The sequence below is a fragment of the Strix aluco genome, chromosome 15 (genome assembly GCF_031877795.1).
Source record: "Strix aluco isolate bStrAlu1 chromosome 15, bStrAlu1.hap1, whole genome shotgun sequence".
In the NCBI taxonomy this organism is placed as follows: Eukaryota; Metazoa; Chordata; class Aves; order Strigiformes; family Strigidae; genus Strix; species Strix aluco.
Window position 1 is genome coordinate 7,880,492 of NC_133945.1, and position 16,601 is coordinate 7,897,092.

The 16,601-nt window shown below is 58.7% G+C and overlaps 1 protein-coding gene across 2 annotated transcripts in view; it reads right to left on the reverse strand.

Annotated features, from left to right (window-relative positions):
• Positions 1 to 6,195, reverse strand: part of RAI1 (retinoic acid induced 1) — a 79,163-nt gene extending 72,968 nt beyond the window's left edge. The window contains exon 1 of one of the 2 annotated variants that reach the window (XM_074840415.1): positions 6,075 to 6,195. The gene's annotated coding sequence lies outside the window, so the exon portion shown is untranslated. The remainder of the gene's footprint in view (positions 1 to 6,074) is intronic. The other variant, XM_074840417.1, reaches the window with a different exon arrangement.
• Positions 6,196 to 16,601: the final 10,406 nt, after the last annotated feature.

Below are 16,601 nucleotides of genomic sequence, written 5' to 3' on the forward strand. Positions count from 1 at the left end.
AATCAGTTGCTTTTTCTTTTTAAAAAGCCTCCGAGTGAGGAGTTTGTTCTGGAGAGATGGAGAACTGCTGAGATCCCACGGGCTCTGCTCCTGCCTGTCCAACGGATTCCCCCCAGCGCCAATTTGGCTAGTACAGTGGTTGCCGTAATGATTTTTTAGGGATAACGATTTGTTGGGATAACAATTTGCTGGGATAACGACTTAAGGCGCACAGGGCACTTCTATGCCCCAGCTCTCTCACAGCATTTACGTGTGATCTTGCTGACTTTGCAGACAGGGAAACCGAGGCACAGAGCTGACTCTGGAGATGGCCGAGGCTCCAGCAGTATCTCCAGTTGCAGCACTCAGGTGCTCCAGTGATGCTGCCCACATGCTGCAATATCAGCGTATCGCCCACAATCCAGCTGAATTTCCCCAAGGTCCCCCGACAAGGGATCTCCTGCGTCCCCTCTGTCCCCAACTCAGCCGCTGGCCTTTGTCCCTCTCTCTTGAGCATCAGTTTCTGTCTCTGGCACCCAACGGGTGCCTCTCCCGGCAGCCGGGCTCTCCCGGCAGCCGGGCTCTGCCCCACTGCTGCTCAGGGTACCACCTTTCCCCGCGCTGTCCCCAGGAGGGCATCACGGCAGGGCTTGTGCCTCTCCACAGTGGCTGGTGACAGCGGGGCGGACAATGACATTTGCTGCAGGAGCCTGACATTGAACTCAGCCAGTCAGAACGGCGGGTGTTTTGCTGGCAAGGGTAGTGGCTCCGCTCCGACACCATCAGCGAGGGGACAGGAGAGGGAGGGGAAAGGAAAAAAGCCGAAGCAGCAGCCAGACAGCTGCCTCTTCCTCCTCCTCCTTTTGTGCAGAAATGTGTTTTTGTTTGTCAGTCAAACAGATTGTTTTCTCCTTCTTTGCAGGCCAATTGTTTCTGCTCCTGCAAGATAAGGGATTGAAAAGGGCTATATTTTTATGGCACTGAATCTAGGCCCTCCGAATTGGAGGGGAGACATCAAGTGGGAGGAGATTCCTGTTCAAACCAACACTCCTCTCCCCAGTTCCACTCTCCAATCCTATTTCCACCCCCATTTTCCTTTTTTCTCCTTCCTTCTCCTGCCTGGAGCTGCCTCTCAGCCCTCTCGCTATTTAATCTCTGTCTCTCTGGTGGACTCGGGAGGTTTACGCAGCTTCGTCCTCTTTGCAGCATCTGCTGAAAAGAAGCCGTCTTTCCGCTTGCTGCTCTGTCTGGCTGCTCCTCCTGCCATCCTCCACCCCAAGAAGGCGAGAGTGGAGCTGGTGCCACTGCACGTGTACATCCAGATGAACAAAACCTAGGAGGGGCATTTCCTTTTCTGTGAAGATTTTGCCCAGAAAGCACCTTGGAGAGCCAGACCTCAGCAGGGGGAAGAAGCAGGAAGCAGAGACGAGGGAGGAAAATGGTTAATAAGTGCAAGTTCAGGCCAGGATAAGACAGCAGGTTCTTCTCCTGGCTTCCCGAGCGGGTTCAAGGAGCCTGTGTCCAGCTTTCTTCCCTTCTCTTGTTGGTCTCCCCCAAATCCGCAATCCAGGTGGGACGCTGTGACTGATGATGATGGTGAAGAGCGGCAACCACCGAACGATCACCAGCATTGTGTTCACGTCACCGGAGCAGGTCCCCAAGCCAAGAGACCTGGAGAAGGTCCGTGCTCTGGGGACCATCAGGGCTGGAGGCCACCCCAGCCCCTCAAGCTGTGGGGATATCTGTGTCCCAAGCACGAGTCCCTTTGCTCCTGTGCACTGATCACATCACGCTTTGTTGTTCGGCACTGAGGACCGGAGGGAGGTTTTGCCTCCCCTCCTTGGGGGATGAGAGGCTGGAAGGGGGGCAGCGTGGTTCATATCCAACTCATAAGCCTCTCAGAGCTCAGGCTTGAGGACTGAGATTCACTCAATTAATTTTGCTTTGGCAAAAAGTCCATTTTTATTGCTATTTCATGCCTTCAGTATAGATTTTCCCTGCTCGTCTCAAAGGGATAATAAAACCCGACTCGTTCTTTTTATAAAAGTCTCACACTCCCTCTCTCACCAGGCTCTGTGTTCCCCAGCTAGAGATGTAAATTTAAAGGGGAAATGCTGTCATTTAAAACAAAACAAAACCAAAAAAAGCAACTCGGAAAGCCCATCTTTGAGCATATTCCAGCTCTCAAAAGTAGGCCGTGCAACCAAAGCAAAAACCGAGTGGCCGCCTTCCCGCAGCAGAGAGACCTCCCCGCAGCGATGCCCACCCTCCTGCCGGGGACCGGGGGTGACCTCCAGCCCTAGGAAGCTGCTCTCCATCTTGCACGGCTGGCGGTGGCCCTCGGCTTGCTGGGACGTGTAGTTTTTGATGTCTGGGCGCTGGCGAGCGCAGGTGGCGACCGCTGCTCGGAGCCGGCTCTTTGCGCTCGGCCGTGACGTCGGCTCCCCAGCGCCTGCACCTGCCTCCCTCCTCCTCCTCTGCACCGGGCCTAGGGCGAAAGCCTCGCTGCCCCCAGCAGCTGTACGAGCCCTCCTGGGGAAAATCCCAAATCCACACGGTGCTGAGCAGCGGGCAGGTGGATTTTGAGTGTGTTTTCGGGCAGGTGGTGGGACACAATGCCAGCAGGACGATGCTGCTCCCCTCCACCCCAGCTGGGATGCATCCTGCCCGGTCTTCGGAAGGGCTGTTGCTGCGGAGCATCCCTCCAAGAGGTGAAGAAGGGAAAGGGAAACTGCCTTTCCTCTGCCTCGTGCCCTGCTGCGGGGAATAGGATGCAGCGGAAGCCAAGTTGCATTGCTGGAAGTCTGTCATTAGTGAGTGGCAGCAATCGCCTGGGGACAGGGTGAGGTCCCTAGCGCTGGCAGTTTTTAAAAGCAGGTTAGATCCAGGTATCCGCCTGGCACGGCTGATCCAACCCGATAGGACGGACTCAAGACTGTTTCCTACTGCCCTGACCGTGTGTCTGATCCGGTGACGTGCATAAATCCGCCTTCACCGGGACTCTCCCTGCCTCGGCGGAAACCAGGAGCGTATCCAAAGCAGCGCGAAGCCGTGCGAGGCAAGAGGAGACGTGTGCGTGCCTGCACAGTGCCAGCCGCTGTGCTGCTGCAGCACCGGATCGGACCAGCCAGGAACAGGCTGAGATGGTGACAGCCCAACCCTTCACGTGCAAATATTTCTCCTTCTCCCCATCCTTTTCCTTTTGCCTGCGCCTCGCTGCCAAGCTGCCTGCACAGCCCGGCTGCCGGGAACTCAAAGCCCTGCCTGCATCTGGCAGGGCAGGCAGCGCCCACGGCGAGAGGAAACCCGCAGCTCGCTCTGTTCCTGCAGGTGTGCCTCCAACCGACAAAAGTTTTAGGGCAACTTGTGCTGGGATGGGCAGGAGGAAAGACGAGGGTGAGGAAACCCCCGGTGATATCACGCTCCCTGGCTAACTGATGGCCCGTCCCCTCCGGGCTCAGCTCGCCGTGCCCCCGGCGAGGCTGCAGCGTGGCTCCATCAGTTAAACCAAAGTTGTGCCGTTTCCTCTGACGCCAGAACAAACCGTCCTTGCCTGCCGTGAGCTGTTGAGCCTGAGGGACACTACAGAAAATTCTGCAGCTCCCCCATTTTGGGGGAAATCAGTCGGGGTCCCTAGATTTTCCTGCAGAGCCCTCACAAGACTCGACCCTCCAGGCTGAAAAATCCTTAGCGAGCTGTGACAACCTCTGCAGCTCAGGCAGAGGCGAGAGATGATTAAGACTGGCTGAAATCTCACAGGACTCTGACGTCTGAGAGGCCCCATGCAAGACAGAGAAACACCCAGGGCTGCTCCTTGCAACCCGTGACTCCCCTCACCTCAGCACGGGGCTGAAGGGAGACCAGGGACCGAGAGAGGCCAGGAACCAGGTCACTGCCGCTGGTTTCCAGGCAGCAAAGGTTTGGAAGAGCAGAGGATCATTTAGCAGAGCGACAGTGAAGGTTCAGAGCAGAGCCTTCAAATTACACGCTACAGAGCACTTTTCCTGCCTAAAAGGTCTCTGAAATGACTGTGGCGGCTCTGAAACGAAGCACTCTGTATGCAATTGTTCCCTGGGGCTTGCAGAGGAGACAGAGCCGGGAGAGGAGAGGTGGGTCTGCGGTCCCCGGCACGGGCAGCTCCTCATCAGAATGAGGATGCACACTGCTTTTGGGCTCCGCAGCACATCCCTAAATCTCCCCAGCAGTTTCTACCAGTGGTGGGGTTTTTTTTTATTTGTTTATTTTGTTTTTCTATTTCTCACTTCCTGCCTTGAACTTCACACGGCCGCGGGCTGCAGAGCTGCTGCTCAGGGTGCAGGTGCCCCCATCCTGGGCTCTGAGCCCCACACACAGACCCACGCTGAACCCTCCCCCCTAACCAAAACAGCTCTCGCCATGCCTCAAGGCACACCTCGATCCCGCAGGGAACAGGGAGGGAAGAGCGCTCGGGGGGAACGTGTTCTTTTCTCCATCTCAGTTGGCTTCTTCCCATCCTTCTCCACTCCATCCCCCAGCAGCTCGAGGTCCATTTTCATCAGCCAGTGACAGACACCAGGAGATGCGGTCTCAGCGCTGGGCCACCATGCACAGCCAACCTCTGCCTCGCCCCCCGCGGGTCCCCCCACCTTCTCCCACCGACGCACAGGTGACAGCACCCACATCTGCAGGGCCACCACAGCACTGCTTGCCCACTTGAGGAACATGAGCTGCCACCTCAGGGAAGGCGGCTGCGGGGTAGGAGCGCTCTGCAAAGTCCCAGAACCCAACAGAAAATCATTTCTGGACCCTTGAGGAGGCCCCGGTGACGCACACGAGCTGGCAGAGCCCTCAGAAGGTGCCAGCATCACCAGAGATGCCTCCCCTCTGCTTGCACAGGGCCTTGGGAGCGCTCCCCCCATGCAAACCCCCCCCACTGTTGTTTTTGTTCCTCCAAAACAACACTTTGGGAGGTCACCTGAGGGCAACCAGCCTGGGCACCGCTCGTAGCCACAGGGAGAGCAGGCAGGAACCAGTGGCCACGAGAGCTTTTGCTAGAGCCAAATTTGCTCACATCTAAGGGATGGCATTGCGCTCCGTCAAAGGCGGCAGGGAACGAACGCACCCCCCAGCAGCTCCCCGTTCTGACGTCAATGAAAAACTCCAGCAGGTCTGCGACGTCAGCCGCGACGCCTCGCCACCGGCCGGAGAGCCCTGGGGATGCCGACCCCCGGGCCGGGGGGGGGAAGAGGCCGGTCAGCATCTCCGTTGGGATCCCCCGTGGGGATCACCCTGCTCGGTTCCAGCTGCACAATTCCAGGGGTGGTAGGAATGGGACACACACACACACCCCGCTGCAATTTAGCTGGAATTTAGCAGCTTAAAAGCAGCTGCAGCACAAGGGCTTGGGGGGTCCCCACCCGCTTTCCTCCAGGGGGGGCTTCAAATGCACTAAGTCCCCCCCCTCTCTACATCCTCAGCTACCAGCCAGGAGCCCCGCGGCCACCCGCGGGTTGTGCACACCCGTAGGGCCAGGGGTGGGGGGGAGCCCCTCGCTGTCCCCCCCCCCCGTGACGTCACCGAGCCAGGGCCAGGCTCGCGTTTGAGGGGGGTCGAGGCGGGGCGCGGGGGCGGGGGGGGACCGGAACGGGCTGAGGTTGCAAATGGGAGTGCGGTGCGATGGGAGCGCGGGGGGAATGCAGGGGGAAGGGGAAGGGGAAGGGGAAGGGGAAGGGGAAGGGGAAGGGGAAGGGGAAGGGGAAGGGGAAGGGAAGATGCCGGCAGCGCGGCGGGGCCGCGGTGCCACCGCCGCTCCAGGAATGCCGCGGGCCTGGCGGGAGCTGCGGCTGCTGCCGCCGTTGCGACGCGAAGCAAGCGGGGTGGTAACGGGGGGGCGGCGGGCAGGGCCCCCCCCAACACCCCCCCCTCCGCACCCCGGCGGGGCACACTCGGTCACCCCCTCTCCCCCCCCCGCCACACAACGGTTGTCACACACAAACCCCCTCACCCCCTCCGCGGGCCCGCCTCGGCGGGGCAGAACCGGGGCCCAAGCCCGGACCCCCCCCCCGCCTCCCGCCTCCTACCACCGCCACACCGGAGCCGTAACCGACGCTTCTTACCTGCCGGGCCGTGCCCCGCTGCGTCTCAGCGGCGGCGCTGGGCGGAGGCGGCCCCGGCGGCCATCCCCGGGCGGCCGCGCCGCTCTCCGCCGCGCCGTGCGAAACCGCCTCGGCGGTGTCAGCGGGCGGGAGCCCCGCGCGGCGCCGGGAGGGAGGGAGGGAGGGGAGGAAAGTCGGGGGCATGACCGAGCGCCGTCGGAAGTGCACGCGCGCCCGCCGCCCTGCCCGCGACGGCGGCGACACCTACCGGCCGCGCCGCAGTGCCGCCGGTAAACACCGGGCAGCGCGCCGGTCACACCGGGTAGCGCGGGGGAGGGGAGGCGGGGGGGGGGAACGGCGCATGGCGGGATGGGGGGACCCGCAAAACACACACACACACACACCGGGCACCGGGCGGCGGTTGCTGGGTGGCGGCGGGCATGGAACGGCAGCTAGCGGGCACCGGGTACCAGATGGTGGGCACCGGTAGTGGGTGCAGGGCAACCCCGCTGGGTGCTGCACGGCAGGGTGAGGCACCGGGGAACCACCCACCGGGTGCCGGGTCAGGGCTTCGGTCCGGGTTTGGCTCCGGGTCTGTGTGTCTGGAGGTGACTCTGCGTTTGGATCGGGGCTGGAGCGCATGTGGGTCCGCGCTTGGGTCTGGATTTAAGCGCAGGAGTTGGATCAGCGTTTGGCTCCACATCTGGATTTGCATTTGGAGCCGGGTTCACATCCTCCTCTGGATCTGGATCTGGATCTGAATCTGGGACACGCATCCTTGGCAGAGGATGGAGGTGACCCGTCCGACCCCAGCGTCCCCCGGCAGCCACCCACGCGGGGTGCTCACGCCCCCCAAGGTGCTGCCCGCTCACCCTGCCCCAGGCTTCCTGGGGAGCCCCGGGGGAAAGCGGGGGGGCTGCAGCGGCCATGGCAGGAGCCCTGGCCTCCGAGCCGAGGGGAGGGACAAAATGGCAGCGGTCCCGCTGGCCTTGGCTGTTGCTCAGTGGCGCGGCTGGGGCTGAACGTGCTCCAAGGAGGAGCCGAGGTCAGGGAGGGGGACGAGTGCAGGAAACATATTAAGCGAGGAAAATTGACTGCAGCCAGCACGGCTGCCTAATGCTTGCTTGGGATTTTCCTTTCCATCAGGTATCTGGTGTAATCCCCGGCTGGTCAGCGGTCACAGCTGGTTAACCACTTCCATCTCAGAGGGGCCACCGGCACCCTGCACCAAGAGGGGTGGCACCCAGCACCCCTCCTTGCTTGTGTCCCAGCTGCTGACACCCGGCTTTGGCCATGGCGACACGTGTAGGTATTTTAACGGGAAGGTTCTGGGCTCTCGCAGCCCAGCTGCTAATTTATAATCCTGTTTTCCTATTAAAATAAAAGCCTCTCTCTTATTCCCGAACGTGAGAGCCAAAGCGAAACTATGAGGAAGTGCCCTGTTTGCAGAACACGCTGTGAAACGCACAAAGGAAACGAAGCGAAAACAGCGTTTTGCACGTTTTTTAGCCTCATTTTCTCTGGGACTTGGAACCCGCAGAAGAGAAATCTTTTCCAGCAGGATGTACACGGGGGGAGGGGGGGGGGCAGTTGCATCGAGCTGCTCGTGTCCCTTTGGAGCAGGGCCACCTGCCCGCTGAGGGACAGCAACCTCTGTGGGTCCCGGCTTTGTCCCCGAGGGGTGTCAGGACCCTTGGGGGTCCCAGGGACGTGGGCTCGAGCAGCGTGTCCCCCTGTGAGGCCGGCCAGGCAGGGATGGCGGCCGATGGCAGGAAATACCTGCTGCTCCGCCGCTTCCCCGGCCAAAGCGAACAAGAGGGAGAGTGTTTGGAGGGCGGCTGCGGCCGCGTGCGGCAGGAGGAGCCTCCGAAGGACACACGGGCCATTGTTCCTTGAGCACGCGGGGCGGAAATTCAGATGGACCCGTTGTGTGCCACCCTCCCGGCACTGCCAGGGACTGGTCCCGGGGTTGTGAGCAGGACTCAGGAGCTGCCCAAGCGGATCAGGCTGGGAATTCGTTAAACCCTGTGTCTGGCAGTGAAGCTGCTGGTGGCGGCAGTGGGACAAACCCGCTTGAGGGGGCTCTCCTGCTCCTCACGGCTGGAGTGTGGCATGTGCCCAAGGACTTTTAGCCTTTCCAGAGCTCTTACTGATATTTGTCACGGCCCTGCGGTAGCACTGCTGTCTGTCCGTCTGCACGCCCTGCAGCAGCCTCACAGTCACCTGGAAAGACATTTCATGTGGTCTGGTTTTGATCCGCGCTTTGCCATTTCTTTAAGCGCTCCCTGGTGTTTTCCTTTCGCTTGTACAGCGCCTTTTCCCACCACGCTCCCCCATTTCTTTAAAAAGGAAAAGACTTGCAGAATGTGCCCAGCCCTGCAAATCCCTAATTACCCTCCGCAGGTCCTAGCAAATGGGCTTCCCTTTGAGCAGCACTGCTGACAGCAGGGAAGGGTTGCAGGCTCTCCTCACCGCCCTTGCACGAGAGCAAAGAGAGGTTTGTCTCTCTGCTCCCACCCGAGCTCCCAGCCGGCTCCACTCTCCTTCCGCCCAGCACCCATCCCTGCACCGGCTTCCAGATCTGAAGAGGTTTTTTGGGAGGGAGGCTGCAAAAAGGGGGAGAGAAGAGAACGTGCTGCTCTCCTTCCTGGCCTCCGTGGTTTGCCCTTTCTCAAGAACCGGCCAGATTGTTTCCATTAGAGGAAGCTGAGGATCCAAGTATTTGTCAATGGCCAAGAGAAGATTTGCTGATCGTAACTGCTGTTCCCTAGAATAATGTTGAGTGAGGTGCTTGGCATGTAACCATCCTTTTATGGTAAAATTAGGGATAAACGCTCGGTGGATTTGCATTTGAAGTTGATTGATACATGGCATTAATGCACGCGTAGATAATTTTGTATTTTGAGACTGCTGAGCAAGGAATAATTTTTATTTTGGGTCAAAGATAAGGGCATTGTGTTGAGATGAAATATGCAGGGTTTTGATCAGTGTCACAGGCGGTGCGTTTCTCTTTGCTGGGTAAGGTGATGGCAGGCCCACATTAGCCATTCCTGCCCTTGCTTTTAAGTGCTTTGGGTCTGTGCCCGATGCAAGGAGTAATCCCCCACTGTCACTTAACACCAGGACGCGGTTCCAACTTTCTGAGCTTTGGAGTTTCCCATTATTAAAAAAAAAAAAAGATGACACTGGTTTATTTTAGTTATTTATTTTTGTGCAGGCAGAAGGCTGTGCCACTGAGAAACATTAACTAAATAGAGAGGTGCCGCTTGATTGTTACGGGAGAGGTGTGGGCAGAGTGTTGCCAAGCCGGTAATGCCTTTCAAACCCACCTCTGGCAACCTGGACTGGCAACTTGGCCTTCCTGGCTGCTCAGCGCCAGTCCCTGCCCTTGGGCCAGCCCTCACGGCACATCCCGGCTCAGGAGGCACGGCCGGTGTCACGCCGGGAGATGCACAGGGGTGTTGGCTCCCTCATGTTTCTCCACTTCTCGAGGTTTCTGCATGCTGAATACAATCAGGCTTTTGGGAAGCTAGAGCCTGGGGTACATCCACCTCAGCCGGGCATCTGCTCCCTTTGCAGTAAGGAACATGGGCTCAGCCCTGCTGGGGACACAGTGGTGGAGGAGAGGGGCTCTCCTTTGGGTCCCTGAGCTGTGAGGGCCAAAGAGCCAGGGGCTGATTTGCTAAATGCATCAGCACAGACACCTCTGGACATGAGAGGTAACCCATCCACCCACCCACCCATCCACCCATCCATCCATCCATCCATCCATCCATCCATCCATCCATCCATCCATCCATCCATCCATCCATCCATCTCCCAGAGGAGGGTGGTTTCCAGGTGGAGCATGGGGACTTGTTTTGGCAGGAGCAGGCGGTGGGAGGTGATGCCATTCATGGGGTAAAGGGAGCTCTAATGAGAGGGAGCCGTGCAGACATTAATTAGGCAGTCAGTGAGATCCTCAGGTGCAGATAACTGAGCAAAAGCACCGGGCTGTTTGCATGCAGGAGATGGCAGAGATCCATCAACCTCCCTGCGTTCCTCCTTGCCCCTTTGGTCGGGTCCCAGGGCCACTGCAGCTGGCAGAGCAGGGCCTGGTGGTGGGGGGCTGTGTGGCAAACCCCCTCCTCCACTGCCAAAGCAGGTGGCAGGAGGAAAAAAGGAAGGAGAGGGAGGAGGGAGCAGAGCTGAGTAGCAAAATAAGCTGCACTACAAAACGCCCCGAGCAGTCACTTGTGCTTGAGGCCATCCCTGCTGTGTGGTCGAGTGGCTTTTTCCAGGCCTGGCAGGAGAAGCCCGGAGGGGTGGGAAGGGGAACGGGGGTGAGGGAAAGAGGGAGACAGGCCCCGACCAAGCCAACGTGCACTCGAGCCTCAATAGGTTTCAGAGGCTGCGGCGTGTTTTGGGGATGAAAGCTGCCCTGGGGCCCCTCCCAGCGAGCAGCAGCGCTGCGAGTAAGCTGCGGGCATCGCGTTTGTCTGGCTGGCGACTTCCTTGTTACGCTGAAAATGGTATTAAAAAAAAAAAAAAAAGCAAAACCTACAACAACAAAAAATATAGCACCAGCCCCCCTCCACCCCCCGTCTCCACCACCCAACGACAACCAAGAAAGGCAAGATCTTTCACAAGCCCGGAAGATGTCACCATAGAAACAGAAATCAGACCCACTCCAAGGATCCTGCCGCCTGGGAAGGCGATAAAATGTTTTCTATCGATTGCTGTCGGGAAAGTCACTGCTGATAAGCCATCCGAGGAGAAATGGAGCAGGGACGCAGGGACGTGGGAGCTCTTCAAATGAGCTTCCAGATGGTCCCTGGGCTGCCCCTGCGTGGTGGCCGGGGCCGAGGGACCCCAGGCTCGCCGGGGGCGGCTGCTCTGCCCCAGGCTGGTGCCAGCGTATGTGTGCAGAAGAGGAGGTGTGAGTGTTTCATGCCTTCGGTGTGGCGATGTGTGCGTGTCCTGGCTGTTATAAGCATGAAGTGGAAAGCCCGCTGTCTGCTTTCCCGTTAGCTTTTCCAGCAGAGCAGCTGTTCCTGGCGAAAACACGCCACGTCGGGGTGGCCGGCAGAGGCGGCTGAACTTTCCTTTGGCTCCTGGCGTGGCATCGCCAGGGTTTGGCATCCTCTTGCCTCCCCTTGGGAGCAGCAGCAATAAACCCTGTGGTGCCCTTGTGCCCTCGAAGGACTTGGGTCCCCCATCCCCACTTGCGGCTGCTCCACAGCTGGGAGCATCCCTGCGGCTGCGGGGCTGGGCGGGAGGTGCGGGATCTTCCCGGTGGCTCTTCCCAGGGCGCCGCACAGCACAGGGGCCTGGCTCACACACTCTTTGAAGAGACGGAAAATCCTATTATCTGCTCATTCTTCTCACAGTGTGAAGCCTCAGAGCATTCAGCAGCAGCCGAGTGTGGTCTGCTGCCTGCAGCCCCGTGCTGCCTCCGCTCCCACCCGCGCTGGAAGGTCTTTGGGTCACCGTGGATGGGCTTCACCTTCGCTTCCCCTGATCCACGCCAGAGCTCAGGGATGCAGCTCTCCCCACAATACCAATTGCAGCATCCAGCAGTGGGGTGCAAAGGATGGGTGTGCAGGGAAGCAGGGTGTGGGGGCTGTGGGCTGATCCCCCCTGCTCCATGAGGAGCTGAGGCTGCCACTGCAGCCTGCAAAACCTCACGTCATTAGGGCCGGGAAGGTGATAACCCATCTTGCATGCTCCATCCCCGTGGCATCGTTGCTGCCAGTAATTGGCAGCAATAAAAGAGGCAGTTAATCCAGGCCAGCGTGGAACGCAGGCACATTGATGTCTGTGGTGAAAGGCACTCTGGCAAGGAGGAGCTGGGGAAGAATATGCTCCTGGGCACAATTTGCAGCCCTGGAGAGCTGGTTGGATGCCACGGGGAGCATTTGCTGGGGATTTTGTTAATGATGCAGGCGCAGCCTTCCCAGCTTGGCCTGTGCTAAAGCCCTGGCTTGCACAAGCTGAGGCTGTTTGGCTTGAACTTAGACCAGCTGCTTTCCACTGGCTGGTGGGTTTTTGTCTTGTTACTGGGTGGCTCCATGCGGGAGATGAACAAAGGAGCAGTTAGTGGGTGATTTCACCTTGGGGAGGGTTTTTTTTGGAGGAGGAAGGAAGGGTTAAACGGGGTCTTGTTACTCATTTATTTTAGGATGGTAGCACTGAAGGGACCACAAGAGAATTTCTCTGCACATGGGAAGATGGAATTTAATCAATATTGACAAGAGCCATTCACCAAAACAGGCTCATTCACTAATGAAAGCCAGACCTGGTGACTCCCTGGGGAAGGACGGCTTTGGGAAAGAGGGAAAGGAGACATTGGGAAAGCCTGGGCTCCCTCTCCCATGCCCCTGGTTCTTACGAAACCAGGCTGCATTTGGGATTGATTTTCCCAGCATGGAAAGGCTTTGGTTTGTTTGCCATGGAGGTGCAGGATGCCCAGGACTGGCCCTCTTGGCAGCGAAGCAACGGCCCCCATCCCTGCCCAGGGACTCGGGTCCATGTCACCCCCCAGGCACCGATGTCCCTGTGTCAGGCAGAGGCTGGGATGGGTGTGATAACAGCATAGCCACCCCCAGACCGATGGCATGGGGTGCAGTGGGGCAGGATGGGGACGCAGGGCTTTGTCCTCCAGCTCAGACCACAGCCAGGAGTCCCCGTGCAGTGAAGTCTCCTTCTGTGAGCAGAGATGTTTCCATCCAGGCCACGTAATCTGTTGGGTTTTCTAACATCTATTTAACTCAAACACCCACTGAGGTGGTAGGAGAAGAATGTTTTTGTCAGGGTTTTGTGTTTTCCCCTCTATCCTTGCAATTAAAAACAGAAAATACGCAAGACACCTCTGAGACCAGCCCCTTCCAACAACGTGGCACATGGAGAAGAAACCTAATTTCTGTGGTTGGCAGCTGGTATTTTCCAGTCGCTGCCAGCTCTGTGCCCTGGAGCCGAGCTGAGCTTGGTATCTCATGGTGCTGGGGGCTGCCCAAAACCCCATGGGCACAGCCAGGGGCTCGGGCATCGCCCAGGGGCAGCTGGGGCTGCCAGACCAGGACATGCCTGGTGATTTGCCTGGGCACACAAGGGACCATCACCGGGCTGCGCCACAGACAGTTGGCAAGTGTGACCTTGCAGGCATGCCGGTACCTGCAGCTGCCTCCTGGCCTCCGAAAACCCTAGTCTGGACTTGCTGGGCTGTAAACTTGACTGTGAGATTTAGCGTTTGACAAAACAACCCAGCTGTTTACCCCCTGTGTGTCCCCAGCTTCCTGGAAAGCCGTGGAAGACAGTGAGCCCCAGTATCATCCTGCTCCATCACAGCATCAGCACTGTGCAGTGACCTGTCCATGCTGTGGGGAGGGGTCGGCTTAATTTGTTGGGTGCTTTTTTTTCCTTCTAAAAGGCAGCATCACATCCCCCAGCCTTCTGGTGTGGCCGCGGGGCTGCTCCCGGAGCGAGGGGGCTGAGCGGGATGCAATTGGAAAGAAGGAAGATTTTGATCCCCAGCCAAGCCCGCATAATCCCATCCAAGTTCACACTGGCAGATAATGAGCTTTAATGAGCAGGCCACACTAATTGGTAAGTGATCCCAGAACCGTCTGTGGCAGAGGCGAGGGAAGAGCAGCAGCAGCTCCAGGCAAGGAGGGGGCCGAGGCTGTGCAGCCCACGGTGCTCCGGAGGGCAGGGGCTGCCAGAGCCAGGGCTGCCCGCAGCAAGGGCTGGGGCTGCCCGCAGCAAGGGCTCTGCCTGCCCTGCCTGCTGGGCTGCTGGCGGGGATTGCAGGCAGGACCGTGAGCAGGGTTTGCAAGCAGGACCGCAAGTGGGGTTTGCAAGATGTCTTCCTTGGTGCCCAGCTGCCTTTGCAAACAAACAACACCAGGGTGAGATGTGTGGGCAAAAAGAGCCGTGGGAATAGCCATGCCTCCTGCTCCGAGCTCTTTAACGGGTGAGAAACGGCGTGCAGGGAGCTGGAGGCTTTTGTGTGGCGGGGTGATGAGCAGCCAGAGGCTGGATTGCACCCTCAGCCCTTGAACCCGGCACAGGGCAGGGGGAGCTCGGGTGGCCAGTCCAAGTTGGCAGACGTATGGTGCTGCCAAGGCAGGCCTAATCGGAGATCATTGTAAATTCCCCTCTCAAATGGAGTGGAAAAATGCTATTAAGCTAATATAACGTCACGGGGGAAGGACGTTCTGCTGCCGTGGTCTCCAGGGAACCAGGCCGTAATGAAGGGAAGGAGCAGGAGATGACAGCAGCTGGTGTGCTCAGGGTGGTGGGAGCACAGACCAGCTTAGGACCAGCCAGCTCTGCTTTGCTGTGCCCTGCCTCAGTTTCCCCCTGTGGCCAAGGGACAGTGAGCTTTGCTCCAGCAGCCAGGAGACACCGGGAGCTGCTCGGAGGGTTTATTTGCCATCGTACAGTCTGGGGAAACTGAGGCACGGGAGAGCTTGCCAGAGTCACCCAGGAGATCAAGGAGAGCAGCAGGATGCTGCATCCCCTGGGTGCCTTGGTGCCACATTCCCTAGGAAAAAGGCATATGAGGCACCTTGTTTAAATAGAAATGTGTCCAGGAGGGCAGCTGGAGCCAGAGATACCCAAACTGTGGGTTTTGGGGTGCCTGTGCCAGCTGATGAGCAGGAGCTGGGGAGCAGCTGGGGTGTTGCTGCTGGGGGCTGCCTTGGCTGACGTTGGAAGACATGGTGGTGGCTGATGGGGCAGTGCCCAGGGAGGGGTGAGGGGGTTCATCAGCTGCCTCAGGGTGCAGGGCTGGCAGGAGGTCACACAGTGGGGTGAAGGCTGCCAGCACTCCAAGAGACAGGGCAGGGAGGGTGGAGGAGCACAAACCCCATTAGCAGTAATTAGCGGGGCCACCATTAGATGGGACCACCTGCACTCAGGGAAGGCTGGGCTCTACCTGGGAGCTGCTCAGGCATCCCGGGGTGTGAGCAGGAGCCTGGGGACCCCCCCAAGGAACAGAGGGGTGGCTTGTCCCCAATTGCAGGCGCTCTGCCAGGCCCCTGCAGCAGCCGTGCTCCCTTCCGACACTAAGTGGCAGCCTCTGCCCGGCTTTGGGGCAGCAGGGCCTGGGCAGCAGCACCCTCGGGAGCGGGGCTGAGGCATCCTTGAAGCGAGGGAAGCAGCATCCTCTGGGTCCCAGGACTCCCCAGCCTGGCTGACAGCTGCCTGGGTGCAGACCACACTGGGGGGGGGGGGTCCTGCCAGGGGATGTCCTCACCCACAGAGCCACGGGTGTCAGGCTGAGCCCTGCTCGGGGTCAGATGGGGTCAGTGCTGCCTGCTAGGAGGGAGATAAGAAGCCGGGTTGGCAGCTGTTGGTACCATCTGCTGAATTAAAATCACAATGCACTAAACAAATAGTGTCTTGAGATAAAAACGTGCTGCTTAAGGCAAGGAGGTATTTCTGCTACAGGTATTGCTATGACCTGGTAACCCACCGTGGGGATTTGCAGTGCTATAAAGAAGCGCAGGGATATAAATAAGTCCTGGAAGTTGTATCCTGCGTGTGTGTCCGTGCCTGTGGAAGCACGTTGGGTCTTGCTCTGTATAAAGTGCTGACACTTCGGGGCAATGCTGCTCTGGATTTTCTGCAGCACAGAATGGGAGGGGGGAAAAAAAACCCAACTAAACAACCAAAATCCATCGTGGGGATTTTGGTGGAAGCCACCAGTTCAGCCCAGTAGGAGAGATCAAAGAGATGGGCAGCGGGACACCAGGGCAGCCCCTGCTCCCTCCCAGGCATTGTCCTTGGCATGATATCAAATTTTATCCTTGGGAATCGCACGCAGCTTGCCAAGATATTCCTGCGCAGAGCAGAAACCCTCGCTCCCACACCGAGCTGCTGCTGGTCCCGCAGCCTGTCCTGCACCATCAGGGCACAAAATGCTGCATGGGAGGTCAGGATCTCCCCAGCCCTGGTCTAATCCAGCACGTGCAGGTAATAAAATCCTCCATGGACCTTGTAAAATAGACATAGCAGGCTCTAATACGTGCACAAACATATATGCACCTCAACTCTGTAGTCATCTGGAGGGGTAAATGCAACCTGCAGGGCTGCAGATGGTTTTTCCCCTGGGCTGGGGACAGACACAGCTGATGGTCACCCAAGGACACGGTGGCTTTCGGCAGCACACAGGTCGCAGCCAGCCCTGCTCCCCGGAGCTGGCACCGCCGCGTTGCAGCTGCGAATGCCGATAACGCGCGGCCCGACTCGCCGGCCGCCAGCTCACGCGCACGTAAACCCCTCGGTGCCGATGCTTTGTCACAGCTAAGCGCTCACGCCGGGTTTAACACAGCCGAGTCGGCTGGCACGTGTTCCACTCCACATTTATCCCTTCCAATTTGGGAGCAACCAGCCACTCATAACCATTCGCCCTACTGCAAACAGCCCGGGGCTGAGCTTGGTGCCTGCTCACAACCCCGTCCTGCACCACCCACGCTCGGGAAGGCTGCATCTCCTGCAAGCTAAACCCCCGCAAAATCCTGGAGAAACTGAGCCTCCAGCAGGCCTGGGAGGCCTCCAGGGAGA